General features: G+C 42.1%; 2 pseudogenes; both read right to left on the reverse strand.

The window, feature by feature from the left end:
- The window catches only part of LOC138423768 (AKT-interacting protein-like), a 74,646-nt pseudogene extending 52,104 nt beyond the window's left edge, over positions 1 to 22,542 (reverse strand).
- Positions 22,543 to 24,038: 1,496 nt separating this feature from the next.
- LOC138423769 (heterogeneous nuclear ribonucleoprotein A1-like) lies at positions 24,039 to 25,412 on the reverse strand (annotated as a pseudogene).
- Positions 25,413 to 25,956: the final 544 nt, after the last annotated feature.

Here is a 25,956-nt window from a genome sequence, read left to right on the forward strand (position 1 = left end):
ATATTGGCCTGTAGTTTTCTTTTTTTGTGGCATCTTTGTCAGGTTTTGGTATTAGGGTGATGGTGGCCTCATAGAATGAGTTTGGAAGTTTATCTTCCTCTGCAGTTTTCTGGAAGAGTTTGAGTAGGATAGAATTCAGCAGTTAAGCCGTCTGGACCTGGGCTTTTGTTTGCTGGAAAACTTCTGAATTTCTGTGCTTGGGATGGGTCCGTTACGATTTTCTGTTTCTTCCTGGTTCCGTTTTGGAAAGTTGTGCTTTTCTAAGAATTTGTCCATTTCTTCCACGTTGTCCATTTTAGTGGCATATAATTGCTGATAGTAGTCTCTTATGATCCTTTGTATTTCTGTGTTGTCTGTTGTTATCTCTCCATTTTCACTTCTAATTTTATTGATTTGATTTTTCTCCCTTTGTTTCTTGATGAGTCTGGTTAGTGGTTTGTCAATTTTATTTATCCTCTCAAAGAACAAGCTTTTGGCTCTGTTGATTTTTGCTATGGTCTCTTTTGTTTCTTTTGCATTTATTTCTGCCCTAATTTTAAGATTTCTTTCCTTCTACCAACCCAGGGGTTTTTCATTTCTTCCTTTTCTAGTTGCTTTAGGTGTAGAATTACGTTATTTATTTTGACTTTTTTCTTGTTTCTTGAGGTATGCCCGTGTTGCTATGAATCTTCCCCTTAGCACTGCTTTTATAGTGTCCGAAAGGTTTTGGGTTGTTGTGTTTTCATTTTCATTCGTTTCTATGCATACTTTTATTTCTTTTTTGATTTCTTCTGTGATTTGTTGGTTATTCAGATGCGTGTTGTTCAGCCTCCATATGTTGGAATTTTTAATAGTTTTTCTCCTGTAATTGAGATCTAATCTTACTGCACTGCGGTCAGAAAAGATGCTTGGAATGATCTCGATTTTTTTGAATTTACCAGGGCTAGATTTATGGCCCAGGATGTGATCTATCCTGGAGAGGGTTCCGTGTGTGCTTGAGAAAAAGGTGAAATTCATTGTTTTGGGGTGAAATGTCCTATAGATATCAATTAGGTCTAACTGCTCTATTGTATCATTTAAAGTTTGTGTTTCTTTGTTAATTTTCTGTTTAGTTGATCTATCCATAGGTGTGAGTGGGATATTAAAATCTCCCACTATTATTGTGTTATTGTTAATTTCCCCTTTCATAGTTGTTAGCATTTGTCTTACATATTGTGGTGTTCCTATGTTGGGTGCATATATGTTTATAATTGTTATATCTTCTTCTTGGATTGATCCTTTGATCATTATGTAGTGTCCTTCTTTGTCTCTTTTCACAGCCTTTGTTTTAAAGTCTATTTTATCTCATATGAGTATTGCTACTCCTGCTTTCTTTTGGTCTCTATTTGCATGGAATATCTTTTTCCAGCCCTTCACTTTCAGTCTGTATGTGTCCCTTGTTTTGAGGTGGGTCTCTTGTAGACAACATATATAGGGGTCTTGTTTTTGTATCCATTCAGCCAGTCTTTGTCTTTTGGTTGGGGCATTCAACCCATTTACATTTAAGGTAATTATTGATAAGTATGATCCCGTTGCCATTTCGTTTATTGTTTTTGGTTTGGGTTTATACACCCTTTTTGTGTTTCCTGTCTAGAGAATATCCTCTAGCATTTGTTGGAGAGCTGGTTTGGTGGTGCTGAATTCTCTCAGCTGTTGCTTGTCTGTAAAGCTTTTGATTTCTCCTTCATATTTAAATGAGATCCTTGCTGGGTACAATAATCTGGACTGTAGATTATTTTCTTTCATCACTTAAGTATGTCTTGCCATTACCTCCTGGCCTGAAGAGTTTCTATTGAAAGATCAGCTGTTAACCTTATGGGAATCCCCTTGTGTGTTATTTGTTGTTTTTCCCTTGCTGCCTTTAATATTTGTTCTTTGTGTTTGATATTTGCTAATTTGATTAATATGTGTCTTGGGGTATTTCTCCTTGGGTTTATCCTGTTTGGGACTCTCTGGGTTTCTTGGACTTGGGTGATTATTTCCTTCCCCATTTTAGGGAAGTTTTCAACTATTATCTCCTCAAGTATTTTCTCATGGTCTTTCTTTTTGTCTTCTTCTTCTGGGACGCCTATGATTTGAATGTTGGAGCATTTAATATTGTCCTGGAGGTCTCTGAGATTGTCCTCACTTCTTTTAATTCATTTTTCATTTTTCCTCTCTAATTCATTTATTTCTACTATTCTATCTTCTATTTCACTAATCCTATCTTCTGCCTCCGTTATTCTACTATTTGTTGCCTCCAGAGTGTTTTTTTATCTCACCAATTGCATTATTCATTACATAATGACTCTTTTTTAATTTCTTCTTGGTCCTTGTTAAACCTTTCTTGCATCTTTTCAATCCTTGTCTCCAGGTTATTTATCTGTGATTCCATTTTGATTTCAAGATTTTGGATCATTTTCTCTATCACTGTTTGGAATTCTTTATCAGGTAGATTCCCTATCTCTTCCTCTTTTATTTGGTTTGTTGGGCACTTATCCTGTTCCTTTACCTGCTGGATATTCCTCTGCCTCTTCATCTTGCTTATATTGCTGCGTTTGGGGTGGCCTTTCTGTATTCTGGCAGTTTGTAGAGTTCTCTTTATTGTGGCGTTTCCTCGCTGTTGGTGGGGTTGTATGGGTGGCTTGTCAAGGTTTCTTGGTTAGGGAAGCTTGTGTCTGTGTTCTGGTGGGTGGAGCTGGATTTCTTCTCTCTGGAGTGCAATGAAGTGTCCAGTAGTGACTTATGAGGTGTCAATGGTTTTGGAGTAACTTTGAGCTGCCTGTATATTGAAGCTCAGGGCTGTGTTCCTGTGTCGCTGGAGAATTTGCGTGGTATGTCTTGCTCTGGAGCTTGTTGGCCCTTGGGTGGTGCTTGGTTTCAGTGTAGGTATGGAGGCATTTGTCGATTAATGTTCCCTGGAGTCAGGAGTTCTCTGATGTTCTCAGGATTTGGACCTAAGCCTCTTGCTTCTGGTTTTCAGTCTTATTTTTACAGTAGTCTCAAGACTTCTCCTTCTATACAGCACTGTTGATAAAACATCTAGGTTAAAGATGAAAAGTTTCTCCACAGTGAGGGACACCCAGAGAGGTTCACAGAGTTACATGGAGAAGAGAAGAGGGAGGGGGGAGTCAGAGGTGACCTGAATGAGATGAGGTGGAATCAAAAGAGGAGAAAGCAAGCTAGCCAGTAATCAGTTCCTTATGTGCATTCCACAGTCTGGACCACTCAGAGATGTTCACGGAGTTATACAGAGAAGAGAAGAGGGAAGAAGGAGACAGAGGCACCCAGGAGGATAAAAAGGGGGGAATCAAAAGAAGAGAGAGAGATCCAGCTAGTAATCAGCTCCCTAAGTGTTCTCTACCATCTGGAACACACTGGTGATTCACAGAGTTGGGTAGAGAAGAGAAGGGAGAGGTAGGAGACAGAGGTGACCTGGTGGAGAAAAAGGAGAGTCCAAATGGGAGAGAGCAGTCAAGCCAGTGATCTTACTCCCAAGTAAAAATGGGTACTGAAGATTGGGTTCTTAAAGGTACAAAATTGATAACAAATACCAAAAAGCAAAGATTAAAAATCTAGAGTAGAGGTTGGATTTTCAAAAATATAATATTAAAGAAAAGAAGAAGAGAAAAAAAAAAAACAAGACAAAGTAACAAAAATTATAATACATATATATATGAAGTTTGCTTTAAAAAATAGGGTCTTTTTTTTTGCAAAGTAATAGTAGGTTATAAAAATGAAAATTAAAGGAGTAATAGAGGATTTAAAAATTAAAAAAAGAATGATCATAAAAATAGTAAAAATATATCTAGGACTTTCTCCAGTGTTGTTGTGGGCAGTGTGGGGTCAGTTCATTTTCGGATAGTTCCTTGGTCCAGCTCATATTTCTCAAGATCTATAGGCCCCTTCCTATGTAGTCGGTACTAACGACAGGGTTTTACTCTATTGCACCTGTCACTTCCAAGGTGGTTCCCTCTGTTTTAGCTTCTTCTGTTTGCTGGTCTCTTCAGTGTCTGATTTCCACCCTAACACAAGGTGGGTGATGGTGGACATTTTTTTTAGGCTCACTTGTTCAGTTGTGCTCTGGGGAGGGAGGGACGCTTCAAATAAATAACACTGGCATGTGCTCGCAGTGTCTCAGCCACAGTGGGCCTGCCCCCGCTCACCGCGCGTGTGCCCTCCCTGCCCACACTGCTCAGGCTGTAGGTTGCTCTGCCAGGAAATGTCCAAGGCCAGCCCTGGGCTGCGTGCACCTCCCAGGTCTAAGCTGCTCAGGTTCAGGCACTCGGGTAGTCCTCAGAGGTGCAGACTCGGTTGGGTCTGCGTTTTGTGCCCTTCCCAGGTCTGAGCAGCTCAGGTGATGAGGTGTTTGTCGAGCATGGTTGCTGCTACTTATCGGCTCCCCCGTCCCTGCCGCTCGGTTTTCTAGATGTACAACTGGCGCACCTTCTCAAGCGGCTGTTGACTATCCAGAACCCCAAGAAGTCTTAGTTAGCAAAGAAGCCTGCTTTCAGTTTGGTAGATAATGTCTCTCTGGGGCTGCAATTGCCCCCTTCTGGCTCTGGCTGCCTGTCACCAGAAGGGGATGGTCTGCAGCGGGCTAGTTCTGTTCAGTCATTTGTTCTGTGCGCAGGCCTGGCGGTGTCTTAGGTTAGGACTTTTTGCCTTTTTCGCGGGGTAGCTATCCCACAGTCTGGTTTGCTAGCCCAAGTTAGTTCGCTCAGATTGCCCTCGGAGCATTCAGGCCCAGTCCTTACTCTAAGCAATGCAGCCAGTGCCTCCCTGCCCCGCCCCCACTTGCTAGTGGGGGGTGCGGGCGTCTGTGCTGCTTCTCTGCTGGGAGTTACTGTTGGGCACATAATCTTTGGGTTTTAATTATGTATTTATTTTTCCTCCCAGTTATGTTGCCCTCTGAAGTTCCAAGGCTTGCCATAGACTGGGCAGTGAGAGTGTTTCCTCGTGTTTGGAAACCTCTCTTTTTAAGACTCCTTTCATGGGATGGAGCTCTGTCCCTACCTCTTTTGTCTCTTTTTTTTGTCTTTTATATTTTTTCCTACCTCCTTTTGAAGACAATGGGATGCTTTTCTGGGTGCCTGATGTCCTCTGCCAGCATTCAGAAGTTGTTTTGTGGAATTTACTCAGCGTTGAAATGTTCTTTTGATGAATTTGTTGGGGAGAAAGTGGTCTCCCTGTCCTATTCCTCCGCCATCTTAGGACCACCTCCACTATCTTTTAAAGTTCATTTCCATCACTGTCCAACCTCATTTCTTTTTTAAAACCATTTATTTATGTATTTGGCTGCACTGGATCTCAGTTGCAGCACTCATGATCTTTGAGCTTCATTGTGGCATGTGGGATCTTTAGCTGCAGCGTGCGAACTCTTAGTTGTGGCATGTGGGCTCTAGTTCCCTGACCAGGAATCAGACCACTTGCATTGGGAACACAGAGCCTTAGCCACTGGATCACCAGGGAAGTCTCCTAACCTCATTTCTGATTGACATGCTTTTAATCTATGCTAGTATATTCAGTCATGTTATATCCATACTTATGAGCCTTTAAAACAGTGTCTTCTTCAAAAAAAAAAAAAACTTTTTATTTTGTATAGAGTATAACTGATTAACAATGTTTTGATAGTTTCAGGTGAACTGCAAAGGGACTCAGCCACATACATGTATCCATTCTCCCCCAACACCCACTCCTATCCAGACCACCACAAACATTGAGTAGAGTTGCTTGTGCTATACAGTAGGTCTTTGTTGGTTATTCATTTAAAATATAGCAGTGTGTACATATCCATCCCAAACTCTCTATCTTTTCGCCCCATCCCTCCCACTGGCTACTATAAGTTAGTTCTCTAAGTCTAAAACTGTCTTTTTAAGATGACTTTGATCTTTTGCTCTGGTCTATTGTGAATTGACCTTAATTCTTGACTCTTATTTCCCTGTTTCCCAAATTTATGAAGTTCAAGAGACACCTAGCTTATTATATTCTGACAATACCTTATTGTGCCAGAAGTCTCCCATGTAGAAAAAAAATGACAAGAAAATCCATTACTCTCTTAATATCAGCTGTGCCAGATTCTTTTCTAAATGCTGCCAATTCAGTGATAAACAGATAGACAAAGACCAAAACCTCATGAGGCTCACATTCTAGTTGAAAAAAAGCAAAGAAATGAGAGAATAAATAGTTATTTAAGATATTCTCATCTGGTGATAAAGTGAAAATAAAATTTAAAATTCCTACTGAAATATGGTAAATGAAGAGAAAACTGTTACCTCTGAGAGAGTTTCAATTCTGCCTTACCTGGTCCCAAGATGATAAGAAAGATCATGATCAAAGTAGAAAAATTAAAAAAGGTAGCGGGGGGTGGGGGCCCACTTAAAAAAAAAAAAGCCAGAAAAATATGAGAGCAGAGATCTTGGAAATTCACAAACCCATGATAATGAGGACAAGACCTGTGAGGTTCTGCAGTCCCAGAAATCTATGCCCATGAATTTTCTCCCCGCTGGCACTGCTTGCATCTGTGACAGTTTCCTCAGGATCTATGGCCTTAAATGATGCATGGAGAAGGGGCAGAAACAGAATTACTCCTTTGTGCCATACTGGAATGTAATGTCTTGCAGCAGTGCCCCAGATTTTTACTTTGGGCCTTGCAAAAGTAATCTCTCTTCATGAGGGGTGGGCAAAAATGGAAGTAAGAAAGACCTGAGGGCCTGAAAAGAGAACCATCATACTTAGCCAAAGAAAAATGGAAGTGGCAACCAGCAGTGATTTTGATTGTTGTAGCATGTATCATTTATTGAGGACCCTCTATGTCTCCTGTACCAAGGAGGCATTTGCATGTTTTACCCAAATAAACCCAAAGACCCAGTGTAACCCAATTTCCAGGCAAAAGCACATTCAGAGAAATGCAATCTGGTATTCAAAAGAAATTTTTAAATAGTTCCATTCACTACTTGCATTTGAAATCAACCCCTTAATATTTCCTTTCGTCTCTTCTCTATTCTCATATTCCCTCTGCAGTTCTGCAGTCTCTTATCTCAGTCTTACCTTTCATTTCTGCATAGAATTCACTGAAAATCCACTACCACTGGGACAGACTCTGGTCTCTTCTTTTTCTTCCCCTCTTTTGCCCATTTTTCTGGTTCTCCATCTCTAACCGTTTTCCTGATTCTAAATCACAAACATCCAAAAAGTCAGACAAGCAAGTCAGAAATCATCTTACAAGAAGGGAAATGAGTGGGACTTCTCTGATGGTCCAGTGGTAAAGATTTCGCCTTCCAATGCAGGAGGTGAGGGTTCAATTCCTGGTTGGGGAGCTAAGATCCCATATGCCTTGCAGCCAAAAAACCAAAGTATACAACAAAAGCAGTGTTGCAACAAATTCAGTAAAGACTTTTAAAATGGTCCACGTTTAAAAAAAAAAATACAGGGAATGGGTGAAATAGGAAAGACAAAGACAATGTTCATTGAGTATTCATTGGAAGGACTGGTGTTGAAGCTGAAGCTCCAATAATTTGGTGACCTGATGCAAAGAGCCAACTCATTGGAAAAGACCCTGATGCTGGAAAGATTGAGGGCAGGAGTAGAAGGGGGCAACATCAGATGTGATGGTTGGATGGCATCATTGACTCAATAGATATGAGTTTAAGCACACTCCAGGAGATAGTGAAGGACAAGGGAGCCTGGATTGCTGCAGTGCATGGGGTAGCAAAGAGTCGGACACAACTTAGCAACTGAACAACAACATATATGGTTAAAGGAATTGTGTGATCTGGACTTTTCAGGCATTTTAATGTCTGTCTTACAGTGGGGAGTTTTAAAGCAAAAAACTTGATTTCAACTATATATTTTAGCAAGAAAACTCTGGCAGGCTATCAGAGTATATTAGACCAGAGAAAAGGAGACCTCTGTCAATCCAACAAGTGATTCTGAACTTGAACAGGAGTGGGGACAGCAGGAGGATTTCAAGGGGACTATCAAGGATGGACTAGCCTGGTAATGACAGTGAGAAAGCTTCCAATGTCTGGTGAGGGCGGCTGTGTAGATGGTGAGGCTGTGGAAAGCACTGGAGGGTTAAGGGTATGACTCATGAGGAAGGGTGTGCCTTAATAATTCTCGATATGTGGTCAGTGATTGAGGAGGAGGATCTGGAATGCTAGAGGCTGAATGAGAAGCCATTGGGCTTGGAGGTTCCTATCTCCTGCAACCAGCCACCCGCGCTTTCTCCTCCAGGGCCCAAAACTCTTGACAACATTGATCTGAATCTCAGTTCAGAGCACTGAGTGCTGAAACACTAGCAAAAAGGTAAAAGAGTTTTTGTCTGAATAAATAAGGAGGTAATATACAGTGGCTGCTGGAAAGATAATGGCTTTACGTGGCAGTACATAGAATCTGGTAGAAATTAAAATGTAGGGCAGTAGTTTAGAGTCACAGCCAAACGACTCAAGATAGTAGTAAATATAATAGAAGTCAAAGAAATTGGAAAATCAAGATTCCATTTTAGGATGAATTTTTTTCCCATAAAATAAATTAGTTTTCCTGTTTTGTGTATATGAGAAGATTCAGAAAATGATCAAAAAAATGGAAAGAAAGAGAAAACTATAAAACATGGTTTTTATACAAAGAATGCAGATATAAACATTTTAGAATTTTTTTCCTCCAGTCTATTTTACTATGTGTAAGTTTCTTTTACTGTATAGTTGAGAATATACCTTTGGTTGTATTTTGCTTTTCTGCTTAATATTATAACAAAAGCAATTTTTGCAAGAATATACAGGATAATTCACTCAACAGAAAAATTAGTCTTAAAATGGACGATTTCACATGGAAGACTTTATCACATTATAAAAGGAATATTAAAAAAAAAACAATGGGAAAGGAAAAGTTTACCAATAAATAGTGTTAGAAAATTGATTAACAATTTGAAAAAAGCATTTATTTAAGTCCCTATCTTCTCCCACTAAAACGAATTACTGGTAGATTTTTTAAAATCAAATATGAAAACTAGAGCAAATATAATTAAATATTTATTGGACTTCTGGAGAAACAAGACTACCTCCTTCCTAAGCTAAGACTTGGTAGAATAAATCAAATATAAACTAAGAATTAATATCCTTATCCCTTTGAGAACTCAATCAATAAGAAAATCATCAAATTCCTAATGATAAAACGGTAAAGGCCATAAACAGACAAGAGAGTCAACTAGTCAACAAACAGGAAAATGTGTGACTCCAGTAATAATCGAAGAAATGTAAACTAAACACAATGTTACCTAATTTTTTTTTTCACCCATTAAATTAGCGAGCTTTAAAAACTACTCAGGAAAGCAATCAGGAGAGGCTAGTTATGCTGTAATAACCACCACAAGAAGCGACTGAAAACAGTAATTTCCAAATGTTTTCTGTGAATTACTGCCAAATAGTAAATATTTGGGGCTTTGTGAGCCACACAGTCTCTGTGACAACTACTCAACTCTGTCATGATAGCAAAAAAAGCAACCATCAGTTCAGTTCAGTTCAGTTCAGTTCAGTCGCTCAGTCGTGCCCGACTCTTTGCAACCCCATGAATTGCAGCACACCAGGCCTCCCTGTCCATCACCAACTCCTGGAGTTCACTCAGACTCATGTCCATCGAGTCTGTGATGCCATCCAGCCATCTCATTCTCTGTCATCCCCTTCTCCTCCTGCCCCCAATCCCTCCCAGCATCAGAGTCTTTTCCAATGAGTCAACTCTTCGCATGAGGTGGCTAAAGTACTGAAGTTTCAGCTTTAGCATCATTCCTTCCAAAGAACACCCAGGACCGATCTCCTTTAGAATGGACTGGTTGGATCTCCTTGCACTGCAAGGGACTCTCAAGAGTCTTCTCCAACACATAGATAATTCATAAATAAATGGGTGTGGCTCTGTTTACTTAAAGAACAAGAAATGGCCCAGATTTGGCCTGTGGGTCATAGTTGGCCAACTCCTGGCTTAGGTTTTATGTCTCCCTGATATGGACATGTACATCACAGGTCAGCAGGGATGTTCAGTTCATCACAGACACTCAGGGATGCAGGATGCTGGGGGCTCCAAATCCAGTTCTGCCTCTACAGTCACATCATCAGGGAAATTCTAGAAACTCACATATAGGTAATTACATGCCCCCACCTAGAAGTGACATTCATTTGTTGCTATTCAGTCAGTAAGTTGTGTTGAACTCTTTGTGACCTCATGGACTGCAGCATGCCAGGCTTCCCTGTCCTTCACTATCTCCCAGAGTTTGCTGAGATTCTCGTCCATTGAATTGGTGATGCCATCCAACCATCTCATCTTCTGCCGGCCTCTTCTCCTTTTGCTAAGGATGAAGGGAAGCAGGCACTGTCATGTTAGGCTGACTTTTTTAATTTGTTTATTTTTTATTGAAGGATAAATGCTTTACAGAATTTCGTTGTTTTCTGTCAAACCTCAACATGAATCAGGAATACGTATACATATATCCCCTCCCTTTTGAAACTCTCCCCCATCTCCCTCCCCATCCCACCCCTCTTGGTTGATACAGAGTCATACAGCAAGTTCCCACTGGCTATCTATTTTACATATGGTAATATAAGTTTCCATGCTACTCTTTCCATACATCTCACCCTCTCCTCCCCTCTCCCCACGTCCATAAGTCTATTCTCTATGTCTGTTTCTCCACTGCTTCCCTGTAAATAAATTCTTCAGTACCATTTTTATAGACTCTGTATATATGCATTAGAATATGATATTTATCTTTCTCTTTCTGATTCACTTCACTCTGTACAATAGGTTCTAGGTTCACCCACCTCATTAGGACTGACTCAAATGCATTCCTTTTTATGCTTGAGTAATATTCCATAGTATATATATACCATGACGTCTTTATCCATTCATCTGTTGATGGACATCTAGGTTGCTTCCATGTTCTAGCTATTGTAAATAGTGCTGCAATGAATGATGGGATACATGTGCCTTTTTCAGTTTTGGTTTCCTCAAGGTATAGGCCTAAGAGTGGGATTGCTGCATCATATGCTGGTTTTATTCCTAGTTTTTAAAAGAATCTCCATACCGTCTTCCATAGCGGCTGTATCGATTTACATTCCCACCAACAGTGAAAGAGCGTTCCCTCCTCTCCACATCCTCTCCAGCATTTATTGTTTGTAGACTCTTTGATGATGGCCATTCTGACCGGTATGAGGTGATATTTCATTATAGTTTTGATTTGAATTTCTCTAATAACTTAAAATAAATTTTATTTTATATTGGAGTATAACCAATTGACAATGTTATAATAGTTTCAGGCGAACATCCAAGGGACTCACCCATACATATACATGTATCTATTCTTCCCCAAAGTCCCCTTCCTTCCAGACTGCCACATAACAATGAACAGTGCTATACTGTAGGTTCTTGTTGATTATTTATTTTAAATATAGCAGTGTGCACACGTCAGTCCCAAACTCCCTAACTCCCTTCTTTGTTTAGCTGACTTTCAATGGTCATCTGTATGCAGTAGCATTGCTTGGCATAGCAAATAAAAACACAGGACACCCTGTAAACTTCAAATTTCAAATAAATAACACATAATATTTTTTGGGTAGACATATCCCACCCACCCCTTTCTGCCAACTTGCATTAAGTGTACTATGTCTGCCATATTGTGACCATGAGACAAGAACCCATCATGCTGAGGACTTGGGAGTGAAACAGTAGCAAGAGTCCAGGTTTCTAAAATGACTCATACTGAGTTCTGACTTTGTGCTGGGCACATGCATCCTGCATGAGAGTGATTGTTTTCATTTTACAGGAAACAGAGGCTAACAGAGTTCAAGTAACTCGCACAAATCACAAATGTGGCAAATGGTGGGTCAGAGACTGCATTCTTAGTCTCCATGCTATATGGATTCCCTACTATGCTATAAAGCAGAAGGTCAAACTAAACATATAACTACCATGTGTGTGCTCAGTCACTCAGTCATGTCAGACTCTGTGACTCCACAGACTGCAGCCTGCCAGGCTCCTCTGTCCATGGAATTTTTCAGGCAATAATACTGGGGGCAGGCTGCCATTTCCTACTTCAAGGGATCTTTCCAATCCATGGATTAAACCCACATCTCTCATGTCTCTTGCATTGCCATGCAGATTCTTTACCACTGCCCCACCTGGGAAGCCCAGTGATCCAGCAATCCCACTACTGGACATATACCCTGAGAAAACCAACCTTCAAAAAGATGCACGCACCCCAGTGTTCGCTGCAGCACTATTTACAATAGCCAGAACATGGAAGTACCTAAATGTCCAATGACAGATCAATGGATAAAGATGTGGTACATATATACAATGGGATGTTACTCAACCATAGAAAGAAATGAAATTGGGTCATTTGCAGAGATGTGGATGAACCTAGAGAGAGTCATGCAAAGTGACAGAAAGAGAGAGACAAATATCGTATATTAACACATGCATGTGGAATTTAGAAAATGGTACAGATGAACCTATTTCCAAGGCAAGAATAGTGACACAGATGTAAAGAACAGAGGTCTGGATATGGGGGAGGGGGGAGGGATGAATTAAGAGAGTAGCACTGACATACATACACTACCATGTGTAAAATAGCTAGCTAGTGGGAAGCTGCTGTATAGCACAGGGAGCTCAGCCCAGTGCTCTGTGATGACCTAGAGGGGCGGGATGGGGGATGGGACAGGGGATTGAAGGGAGGCTTAAAAGGGAGGGGATATGTGTACACATATAGCTAGTCACGTTGTTGTACAGCAGAAACTAACACAGCATTATAAAGCAACTATACCTCAATTTAAAAAATTAAAACATTGGCTATAACATTTTGAAAAAAAGAAGTCTTTCAATAAAGTCTAAGAGTCATTTAGTTTTTCCAGTGGGAGTATATGCCCATGGAGCCACAACTCCTGTAAGTATCAGGGCTTGGATCCTAATCAAATCTGTCTACTGCTAAAATCCTTGAGGATTCCATGAGACCAGCATCTATGGTCCCTGGGTTGGCCATAAGGGACTCAACAGCCACATCACAAGGCAGAGGAAATCTGGTTTAAGAAGGGACCTCAGGATGCTGAAGTCAGGCTCCTAAAGCAATGTGGGCATCATCTGAACATGGAAATGTCTGGTGAGAGATGGAGTATTTCCTGCCATATCAGTAAACAAGGATGTCACAATCATTGGCTATTGCAGCCCTCCAGTGTGAGCCAGTGAGATTGAAGGAACTCAAGAAGGAAAAGAACATCTGCTATCTATTCATCAGGCTGCAGCCACTCCCCACAGTGAGCCCCAGGGAAACTCAGGATGAGAATACACAGGATACTGGCCCCAGTTAGCTGAGGTGCTGTCAAAGGAATGATCTCAGTGAGCCCAGATATTTCCATCTTCCCATACAAAGAACTTGAGATATCTGGTTTTCTTTCATTAACAATAATCTGGAGATCAGCCCTGGGATTTCTTTGAAAGGAATGATGCAAAAGCTGAAACTCCAGTACATTGGCCACCTCATGTGAAGAGTTGACTCATTGGAAAAGACACTGGTGCTGGGAGGGATTGGGGGCAGGAGGAGAAGGGGACAACCGAGGATGAGATGGCTGGATGGCATCACTGACTCGATGGACATGAGTCTGAGTGAACTCCAGGAGTTGGTGATGAACAGGGAGGCCTGGTGTGCTGCGATTCATGGGGTTGCAAAGAGTCGGATACGACTGAACAACTGCATTAAACTGAACTGACTGAATCTTTTGATGTTCAGATCACCTGCCCTTCCTTGTAAAACTTCTATATAACCTGACTCCTCCCCAACTCACCTCCTGGGTGCAGTTCTCTCAGGGTAATCTGAGATGCTGTCTCCCAGGCTTGAAGTCCTAAAAATTCTCACCAAGTAAAATATAACCCTCAGTTTTTAGGTTGTGAGTATTTTTTAAGTCAACACTGGGAGTATCTGAGCAACAGCCTCTTAATTCCTTGAGGACTTTTGCAATGTGTCCTTGCAAATCCTAACCACAGAGAGGGTGTCTCCTTTCAAATGCTCCTCATCCTCCTTTTCTCCTCCTTTTCCTCCTGTTTGTACATTTTTGGCTCAGAGAACCAGAAAGGCAACAGCACAGAGAGAAGAAACTTGATCTCCGAGAATCTCAGGAAAGAGCATGGTTTCGGATGACCCACTGGGGAGTGCTTCAACTTCCCTGAGAGAAATGACCAAGTGCCAGTTTTGGTCATTTGGTCAGACCAAATAACCCTGAGAGGAACCTGGGGCAAGGGTCCCTAGCTTCAAAGCCCAAGAAACAGCAGCATCACAGCACCCCAGCCTTCTCTGTGACCCACCCAGACTTGTCCCCTTCAAAGAGACAAACTGTATAGGAAAACACCTGGGCTTTCCCCATGGCTCAGTGGTAAAGAATCTGCTTGCCGATGCAGGAGATGTGGGTTTGACCCTTGGGACTGGAAGATTCCCTGGAGGAGGAAAGGGCTACTCAGTCCAGTATTCTTGACTGGGAAATCCCATGGACAGAGGAGCCTAGCAGTCCATGGGGTCACACAGAGTCGACACGACTTAGTGACTAAACAAGAGGAAAACGTGTGCGTTCTTAGTACAGCCTCTTTTTATTCTAAGCAGGACAACTTCATCTTGAATTGGTTTCTGAGGGAAGTCAGGCACAGCGAGGGTAGGGGAGGGCAGATCAGGGGGAGGGGAACTTAACATGCCCAAGGGCTTCTTGTTGTGAGGTTGGCAATTATTTCCGAACAAAGTATGAAAAGTCACACACTGGAGATAAGTGAAAATGCATTTCATTCATAACCAAATTAAAATGCTTAGAACTCTATGAGTAATCTCAGACTGGTCTCTCTTTTTATTCTCCTAATTTAACCATCTGGAATTCTTTAAAGACTGCCATCCTATTCAGCATTTAGAAATGAAGGACTTGACTTTAAATGAAAATCTACATTTCCTTTTGAAGTGAGAACTCAAGTTCTCCTATTCTGCACAAATCACAAAATATGTATGCTTAGCAATGGTAAAAGATAACTCCAGAAAAATCCATTTCACACATGATGGAAGACATGCAGATGTGATGAACTGACTGCAAAACCTGGAAAACACATCTCTTCTTCAGGGTCCCGAGATGCAGGAGATGCAAGAGATGTGGATTCAATCCCTGGGTCGAGAAGATCCCCTGGAGAAGGGAATGGAAATCCACTCCAGTATTCTTGCCTGAAGAATCTCATGGACAGAGGAGCCTAGTGGGCTACTGTCCACGGCACCGCAGAGTAGGACACGACTGAGCATGCACAATGCAGAGAAAGAGTCAGTCCTCTAGGACCTCAGAATGTGACATAGTCACATATCCCTTTACTGTGATAATTAAGCTAAAGTTAGGTGATTAGAATGGACCCCCAATCCAATGACTGGTGTCCTGATTAAGAGGAGAAAGTTAGAGACAGACACAGAGAGGATGCCAGGTGAAAGTAAAGGCAGAGACTGGAGCAATCCTTCACCAAGCAAAGACCACCAAAGACTGCAAACAAACCATCAGGAGCCAGGGGAGAAGCATGAAAAAGATGCTCTTTTATAGCCCCCAGAAGGAATGGACTCTGCCTAGACCTTCTCTCAGACATCCAGCCATTACAATTATGAGAATCAGTTTCTGTTGTTTAAGCCCATCCTGTTTGTGGTTCTTCGCTGGGGCAGCTGTAGCAAACTAATATGATGTATGTGTAGCTGTAGCACTTCCCAGGTGGCACTAGTGGTAAAGAAACTGCCTGCCAATGCATGGACATAAGAGAGTTGGGTTTGATCCCTGGTTCGGGAAGATCCCTTGGAGGAGAGCATAGCAACCCACTCCAGTATTCTTGCCTGGAGAATCCCCATGGACAGAGGAGTATGGCGGGCTACAGTCCACGGGGTCACAAAGAGCTGTAAATGACTGAAGCAACCTGGCACACACACATCCATGCAGTATGATGATAATACAGTTGTAGACCTTTAGAAAGACTCTCTCTCCATAAACTGCAACTGTATGCTTCTTTTCTTGATTTCTTAGGAGGATTGTGAGTATTTGCATCTGGAAGAGATCATCATTTTTAGTCCTCTATAAATAAACTAACAAATGATTCCCTTCATCACACTCTGCCTGGTGCTCCTTCACTCATTCATCAGCACCCGCAGCTGGAGAGCAGCCCACACCCCCACCTCCATCCCCCTCAACCGGCAGGATCTGTGTAAGCTGTGGATCTGAAGCCTCAGGGTAATCATCAGGTCTGGAAAAAATACTAGATCTCACAGGTAGCTCCCACTTGAGCCTCAGTCAGTCTGCCTCAGCTTGTATTTTGGCTTGTATTCCTGAGTTTTCCTTCTGTTACCTGCCCACACCCAAGCCCACTTCTGGAGTCCTACACTTTCCTTTACAAGCTCCTCCCATCACAGTGGCCGAATCTGCCAAATGCTTAACCAACCAGCTAGACTCTCCTGCTACCAATTTATCTAGACAGTTGTCTGCCAGCATCACCCAGAATCTGCCGTAACCTTGGAAATCCAGCTCAAATTCACATCTCAGACTGGCTGCTGGAAGGAAGGATGCTCTGGACAGGAGATCTGGAAGGCACTTTGACAGGACTTGGCTGGGTTTTTTTTTTTTTTTTTGAGATGAAAAGAATGGATTTTATGTCAGCATAGTTTTCACATGAATTCTTTATACCATACCAAACTGTCCTGCTTAATATCATTTTCTTCTCAAGGCTGTCTGAGTGCCCCTGGGATGGTAGATTGTCTAGGACTCTGGGTTAGGAATCACTTCTCTGGGACCTGGATGGTACTAGAAGAGGGAGGGACTCACACTTAACTCAGTGCTTGGCATACATTTGAGTCAAAAGAGCCCTGGGGGAGCTCATCTCTGGCTCTGGGATGACCTAGAGAGGTGGGGAGGGCAGCTCAGAAGGGAGGGGATATCTGTATACCTACAGGCTTTCCTGGTGGCTCAGATGGTAAAGAATCTGCCTGCAATGCAAGGGATGTGTATTCACCCCTTGGGTTTGAAAGATCCCCCGGAGAAGGACATGGCAACCCACTCCAATATTCTCGCCTGGAGAATCCAATGGACAGAGGAGACTGGTGGGCTACAGTCCATGGGATTACAAAAAGTTGGACATAACTGAGCAACTAACACTTAAGAGCTGATTCAGTTTGTTATACAGCAGAAACTAACACATTGTTGTAAAGCAATTGTTCTCCAATCAATTTTTCTTAATGAGAATTTAAAAATTAAAAAAAAAAAGAGCCCTGGGATTAGGTTGCTCTGGAATTGCAGCCCAAAGACATCAAATGGAAAAAGGAGGCAGGCAAAGTAAAGTCAGGTCTAAAAAGCTTGGGATTGGCATGTACGCACTGCCATATTTAAAATGGACAACCAACAGATTCCTACTGTATAGCACAGAGAACGCTGCTCAGTGTTATGTGGCAGCCTGGGTGGAAGGGGAGTTTGACAGAGAATGGATACATGTATATATATATGGCTGAGTCCCTTCACTGTCCACATGAAACTATCACAACATTGTTAATTGGCTATATTCCAATACAAAATAATAAGTTTAAAAAAATAAAGGATCTACCAGTGAAATCAGCAAGACAGGACAGAAACAGGAATGAGAATCTGCAGAGATTCTTGGGGATGCAGGTTCTAGGAAAGTGGGAGGACACCTTTACTACAGAGTCTATACATCTGCCATAGGTGGGGAGAGAAATAAAAGGGCTAACCTGGTTCACACCAAACACAACAAGACAAGGAATGCTAGCTAATGCTATAATACATAGATCCTGGACCAATAGCTTCATGGGGGGGAAAAAAAGTACCATTTATGATACTTCAGTTATACTCCCCCCAAAACGGAATAAAAGCAAAAAATATATATTAAAAAAAAATCCAGTGTGCAGTTCTCCACGTTTTCCTTCTTCCTCCTGCCATGGTGACCAGCGACCGACAGAAGGTGGTGAAGCCCCCGTTGATCAGCATTTCTGAATGAGATGCAGATAAAGGTTTGCCAGCCAAGTGGGATGAACTTGTAGTATAAGCAAGAAATAAACCTTATTGTTCTAAGCAAGTGACACTGAGGCATTGTCTATTACAGCAGCGTAACCCTAACCCATCTGATTGACAAAAATCCTGAAACGCAGCATATTATGCCAAGTCTCATTAAAAAAAAAGTTAACAGTCCAAAACATAATAGAATATGAAACACAATAGTATAAAATCTTCCCATGGAATTTATGAAACATTAATGATACTTCTATTTGTTTAAATGACAGAGTAATTATCAAGTTTGTTTCAAGACAGAAACTCTCCATGACACCCATCATACCCATCACAGTGTATGCAGTTATTAGAGAAGAATTAGAATATGATAAGGGGGAGGTGGTAATTTTGCTTTCTATTCATTTATTGGCACACTGTTAAGCAAGTGGGAACTTAGTCTCATGACCAGGGATGGAACCTTTGCTCCCAGCAGTGGGAGTGTGATGTCTTATAACCACTGGACCACCAGGAAAGTCCGTGGACTCAATCCTGTTTTAAGAAAAATCTCTAATTAGACTTCACACCATCTCTATCCCTAAACCACACAATTCCTTTAGGAAGTATACAGGGTATAAATCCTAAATAATGGAGCCTAGAAAAAGATATGTGATTAGAATACCAAGATTATAAGGAAAAAATTCTGCAGAAGTAGGTGTTCTTCTGGAGACATGCAATTTATGCCATGTTAGGACAACATATGTTCCTTCACCTAAGAGCACACATTCCCCTGACACAAAAATAAAACAAAGGGTGGAGGAATTAACCTCAACTCAGTTCCAAATCTGGGTGGGATGCAGGAGAGGGTGAGGGTATGGCTGTGTCAAAGACAGACACTGATTTTTCATTTCCAAAAAATCCATTATAAACCAAAAGGCAGAATTAGGACATTAACACAATAAACACAGAATGTGCTCACAATGCAGCAATATAAATATGACTGTCGTATGATAAAATTTTGTGTGGACCTGGGCAAGAGCTTGAACAAAGCATGAATAAAAGTAAACAGCTTGGTCTGTTGTCAGAGCATGGGTTAATTTTTATTTTCCTTTTGTTTGGTTTCCATCAATGTTGTTCATACAACAGATAATTTGTAAGAAGCCATTAAGGTGCCTTGGTGACAACTGGAAAACCAATTATAAATTCCTGCATCTCTGAAATGAGACTGAATCAATGGTGCAGAGCGACAGCGTGGAGAAGCAGAGCCCCTGCGCTTGAACTTTTTTTGTTTCAATTTTGCCTGAATAAAAAGAAGGCTTGATTTAAAGAGAAAAGACATCTTTATCTGAGTATCATTTATCTATGTTTTATTCTAAGAACATGGCCTATTTACGGAGGATTGCTCAAATGGCCTCTAAGCCATATCCCATGAATTTACTGCTGAGCGATTTTGTTAGGCATTGACCTACTGTCCCAGTCCTCCAAGTTGTACCGTTAGTCACTGCTTGGGGCCAGCTGTGCTTCTCCACAACACTCTTATCATTTTGTAAATAATTTTTTAAGTTTATTTTTGGCTCTGCTGGGTCTTCGTTGCTGAGCAGGGTTTTTCTAGTTTCAGAGAGCAGTGGCTACTCTCTAGTTTCGGTGCTTGGGCTTCTAAGTGTGGTGGCTTCTCTTGTCACAGAGTGCATCTCTTGTCACAGAGTGCAGACTCTAGAGCACAGGCTCAGTAGTTGTGGTGCACAGGCTTAGTTGCCCCTCAGCGTGTGGGATCTTCCTGGATCAGGGATAGAATCCATGTCTCCTGCACTGGCAGGCAGATTCTTTACCAGTGAGACACCAGAGAAGCCCCACAAGGCTCTTTTGCATGCACTGCTCTAATACCTGAAATCGTCATGCAATATTACCTACTCCATCATCAGTGCTTCAGCAAAGCTGGATTGATTTCTGGTCCCTGGGCAAAGTCCTCAGTGCCTGAGATGAGGGATGGGCTGGACTCAGAGCCAGTAAGTGGATTCCACCCGACCTCCAACGAGTGTCAGATTGCAGGTGCATCCTGGCTCATCTCCATCAGTCCTAGTGTTCCCATCCTCTCACCAGTGAATGGGTCAAACCCCAGGATGATGGTAATCAGCACAAGGTTTTCTTCTGCCTTTAGGACTGACCCAACTGGGCCAAGGAGACTCTAGAAAAGGTTGCTGGGGGTTCTTTCTTTGGGTGTCACTGCACCCTTCGGTGGTCTAGAACTCGGTTGCTGGCCTGAGTAAAGCAGAGTCAAGAGGAATGCAGGAAAATGGAAAGTGCACCCCTGGATCAAGTCGACCTCAAGATCACCCTACCCTCTGATTCCTAGTCATGTAGCCCTCGTTATTTCTATCTTCTGCATCATCTCAACTGACAGTTAGACCTCATCTCTGAGGGGATATACGTGTGTGTACAGCTGATTCACTTTGTTGTACAGCAAAAACTAACACAAAATTGTAAAGTAACTATTGGTTGTTGTTCGATCGCTAAGTCATGCCTGACTTTCTGCAATCCCATGGGCTGGAGCATTCCAGGCTCCCCTGTCCATCACTATCTCCCAGAGTTTGCTCAAACTCATGTCCATTAAGTCATTGATGCCATCCAACCATCTCATCCTCTGCTGCCCTCTTCTCCTCCCGCCCTCACTTTTCCAGTGTCAGGGTCTTTTCCAATGAATTGGCTGTTTGCATCAAGTGGTCAAAATATTGGAGCTTTAGCTTTAGCATCAGTCCTTTCACTGAATATTCCAGGTTGCTTTCCTTTAGGACTAAGTGGTTTGATCTCCTTGCTGTCCAAGAGACTCTCAAGAGTCTTCTCCAGTACCACAGTTAGAAAGCATCAATTCTTCATTGTTCAGCCTTCTTTATGGTTCAACTCTCACATCCATATGTGACTATTGGAAAAACAATAGCTTCTATACCCCCAATTTAAAAAAGAAGAAGAAAGGAGAAAAGAAAGAAAGACAGGGTCCTCCTAGAATCTTCAGTTCAATTCTGTTCAGTTCAGTCGCTTAGTCGTGTCTGACTCTTTGCAACCCCATGAATCGCAGCACGCCAGGCCTCCCTGTCCATCACCAACTCCCAGAGTTCACTCAGACTCACGTCCATCGAGTCAGTGATGCCATCCAGCCATCTCATTCTCTGTCGTCCCCTTCTCCTCCTGCCCCCAATCCCTCCTAGCAGCAGAGTCTTTTCCAATGAGTCAACTCTTCACATGAGGTGGCCAAAGTACTGGAGTTTCAGCTTTCGCATCATTCCTTCCAAAGAAATCCCAGGGCTGATCTCCTTCAGAATGGACTGGTTGGATCTCCTTGCAGTCCAAGGGACTCTCAAGAGTCTTCTCCAACACCACAGTTCAAAAGCATCAATTCTTCGGCACTCAGCCTTCTTCACAGTCCAACTCTCACATCCATACATGACTACTGGAAAAATCATAGCCTTGACTAGACGGACCTTAGTTGGCAAAGTAATGTCTCTGCTTTTGAATATGCTCTCTAAGTTGGTCATAACTTTTCTTCCAAGGAGTAAGCGTCTTTTAATTTCATGGCTGCAGTCACCATCTGCAGTGATTTTGGAGCCCAAAAAATAAAGTCTGACACTGTTTCCAATCTTAGAAGGGCCCTAACAATGGTCATTCTCACTCAGGGAGGTGTCTGATATTTGGTTTCATCTGGAAAGCCTCTAATTATGCCTGAACAAACTCAAAAGCAGCCTCTGGAAAGAGCTGTCCAAATTCTCTCTACAAATAGTTGTTTTCTATCTTAAGATAGACTCCAGACCCATCTGTGTGCTCCAGAAGTCAGCTTCCTCTTCCTGGCTTCTTCAGGCTCTGCTTAATGGCCTTCTGATTAAAGCAGTCCCAGAGTGCACCCAGCTTATATATGAGGAGAAGAAATCAGCAGGGAACACTCACCTTGTGATGCATAGAGAATGAGCTCCTCACTGAAGATGCAAATTTTGAAGGATGAAAATCTCACTTCTGAATACATAATGGTCTCTAATTAGCTCACAGGTAATTAGAGCAATTGCCAGGGGCCAGCACACTCCTAGAAGCTGTGTGCCTAGGGGTTTTCCCCTAGGGAACATAACTCACATGGTTAAAATTCCCTTTCTGCAAAGATGACGTTTTCCCACACATTAACATTGAACCAATGTTGGTTGTATGTGGTAAAAAATGTTTCTGTTTACGGCCTTCTTTATAACTCATTCCCAGGAGGATCTCCGCTCTACACTTAGTGCAGTAATGAGTGAAGTCAGGCTGACAAAGATGAGAGACATAGAGGGGAGTAAAATTTGCCACACGAGGACTTTCCCTGGTGGTCCATTGGTTAAGAATACAACTGCCAATCCAGGGGACATAGGTTCCATCCCTGGTCGAGGAAGATTCCACAGGCCTCGAGGCAACTAACCCCGTGTGCCACAACTACTGAATCTGTACTCTAGAGCCTGTGCTCTGCAACAAGAGAAGCCCACGCACCACAACTAGAGTCATCCCGCACCTCCATTACGATAGAAAGCCCGTGTAACATGGAAGATCCAGCACACCCAAAAATAACGTTTAAGTTTAAAAAAAATAAAATGGGGAATTCTCTGGCTGTCCAGTGGTTAAGACTTTAAGCTTCCACTGCAGGGGGCTTTGGTTTGATGCCTGGTGGGGAACTAAGATCCTAAGTGCCACATGGTGTTGCCAAAAAAATATAAAAAAATTAATCAACTGGGGATTTTGGTGATTTTAGCAAGTTACTCAATTTTACTGGATCTCTCCTATTTACACAGGTTACTGAACTTTTGTTTGATTTATTTCTTGTTAATCTATCTCATGTCAAGTTAATTCTTAGGTCAGCCAGAATAACACAAAAAGACAGAGGGAAATTTCTTCTTCCCCAACAATATTCATTGATTGGATGAGCCAAGGGCCAGGGGGGGTATATTTGAAGTCAATCATAAAGCTCTCAAAGCCATAGAAATATTCATATTTTTTAATCCAGTAACCCCACTATGGGAACACTTTTAGACAAAGGAAATCATCCTAAATAATTAAATAGCATTATGTACAGTCTCAGCCTGGGTTGACCAGAAAGCCAGGCTGAAATTGTACACATTTGTTTACTATTACTTCATTGAGAAATCTGTATGCAGGTTTCTGCATACAGAAACTGGACATGGAACTGGGCATGGAACAACAGACTGGATCCAAATAGAAAAAGGAGTACATCAAGGTTGTATATTGTCACCCTGCTTATTTAAATTATATGCAGAGTACATCATGAGAAACGCTGGGCTGGAGGAAGCACAAGCTGGAATCAAGATTGCTGGGAGAAGTATCAATAACCTCAGATATGCAGATGACACCACCCTGATGGCAGAAAGTGAAAAAGAACTAAAGAGCCTCTTGATGAAAGAAGAGAGTGAAAAAGTTGGCTTAAAACTCAACATTCAGAAAACTGAGATCATGGCCCCTGGTCCCATCACTTCATGGCAAATAAATAGGGAAACAATGGAAACAGTGAGAGACTTTATTTTTGGGGGCTCCAAATCACTGCAGATGGTGATTGCAGCCATGAAATTAACACTAATTCCTTGGAAGAAAAGCTAGACAGCATTTTTTTTTTCAAGAGGGTATTAAATCTTTTATTGATTACACATGATAATGGATGATACACAAGCTTCATTCCCATCTATAACTCTATCTGGTACCATAATCCAATTTAGATATATTGCATAGGATGTGCCAACAATCATTAATAACCAAAAACAAAAAACAAAAAAAACCTCCATGACTTTGCATGGGTGACCCTTTTAGTGGTGAACTCCAGGTCACAACACGGTAACTGTCAGCTCAACTACACCAAGGTTCTGAAGACAGCAGCTTCTCCACCAGGCAGGTTTGTAAATAAATTTCAAATGAAACCCGGCATCACCCTGAAGGAATTCTAACTTCACACTGTTGGGGTAGTTTACCAAAATGGCTTCAGAGTAGACTAACTTTACACAGCACATTAAAAAAAAAAAAAAAAAAGACATTTATTCAGTATCATGATCAGACTATTACATTTAGCAATCAACAGCATGGGTGCAAAAAAAAATCTACATTAAAACCCTTTGTTGGAATGCTTTACACTTTCCACAGAACAGAAACTCAAATAACCTGTTATACAATTAGTCACAAGTACAGTCCTCGAGTTTTTTGCCCATACACGAGTATTGTCTAAAACATGTCTTCTTTGTAGCAGCTAGGCCCTGCCACCACTGTGCTTGGCTGAGTTCACAAATCTGTTGTAACCTGTAGCTTCCCTGTCACTTCTCTGGCTCTCCTCTCCTGCTAAGCTTTGTTTCCTGGCAGTAATTAAAACCTTCTGCCACTGCCATATCTACTGCTGCTGCTGGAGCCACCATAGCCACCTTGGTTTCATGGTTTGGCAAAGTATTGGCCTCCACCACCGTAGGGGCCAGAACTTCTTTCTCCAAAGCTTTCTCCTTTCATAGGTCCAAAATTTGAAGATTGATTGTTGCAATTGCCAAAATCATTGTAGCTTCCGCCACCTCCAAAATTGCTTCCGTCATTACCAAATCCATTATATCCATCCCCACTGCCACCATATCCACCACCACCACGGCTGCCGCCAAAGCCACCTCGACCACTGAAGTTTCCTCCACGACCAAAGTTGTCATTCCCACCAAAACCACCTCCACGACCGCCACCAAATTTTCCAGAACCACTTTGACCTCTCTGGCTGGCTGAAGCACTAGCCATCTCTTGCTTAGACAGGGCTTTTCTCACTTCACAGTTGTGGCCATTCATGTGACCACACATACATTGTGGTATTTCTGAATGACAATCTTGTCTACGGAGTCATGGTCATCAAAGGTTACAAAAGCAAAGCCTCTCTTTTTGCCACTGCCTCAGTCAGTCATGATTTCAATTACTTTCAATTTTCCCATGCTGTTCAAAATAATCTCTCAGGTGATGTTCTTCAGTATCTTCTTTAATACCACCAACAAAAATCTTTTTCACAGTTAAGTGGGCATCAGGTCTTTGAGAATCTTCTCTTGAGACGGCCCTCTTTGGTTCCACAACTCTTCCGTCCACCTTGTGTGGCCTTGCATTCATGGCCGCATCCACCTCCTCCACCGTGGCGTATGTGACAAACCCGAAGCCTCTGGAGCACTTGGTGTTTTGATCCCTCATTAACACACAGTCTGTGAGCGTTCCCCATTGCTCAAAATGGCTCCTCAAACTCTCATCGGTTGTTTCAAAGCTCAATCCTCCGATGAAGAGCTTCCGCAGCTGCTCGGGCTCTTTGGGAGACTGATTTAGACATGACGGCAGTGGAGGTGGGGAAGACTTCAACGATGCTTTCTTGGCGGCATCCATGGGCAGAAAGCTAGACAGCATATTAAAAAGCAGAGACATTACTTTGCCAACAAAGGTCTGTCTAGTCAAAGCTATGGTTTTTCCAGTGGTCATGTATGGATGTGAGAATTGGACTATAAAGAAAGCTGAGCACTGAAGAACTGATGCTTTTGAACTGTGGTGTTGGAGAATACTCTTGAGAGTCTCTTCAACTGCAAGGAAATCCAACCAGTCCATCCTAAAGGAGAACATTCCTGGGTGTTCATTGCAAGGACTGAGGTTGAAGTTGAAACTCCAATACTTCGGCCACCTGATGCGAAGAGCTGACCCATTTGAAAAGACCCTGATGCTGGGAAAGATTGAGGGCAGGAGGAGAAGGGGACAACAGAGGATGAGATGGTTGGATGCCATCACTGACTCAATGGACATAAGTTTGAGTAAACTCCAGGAGTTGGTGATGGACAGGGAGGCCTGGTGTGCTGCAATGCATGGGGTCGCAAAGAGTCAGACACAACTGAGCAACTGAACTGAACTGAACTTCATTATCAGGGAAGTGGGGAGGAGA

Source organism: Ovis canadensis, chromosome 18 (genome assembly GCF_042477335.2).
Source record: "Ovis canadensis isolate MfBH-ARS-UI-01 breed Bighorn chromosome 18, ARS-UI_OviCan_v2, whole genome shotgun sequence".
NCBI classification, from domain to species: domain Eukaryota; kingdom Metazoa; phylum Chordata; class Mammalia; order Artiodactyla; family Bovidae; genus Ovis; species Ovis canadensis.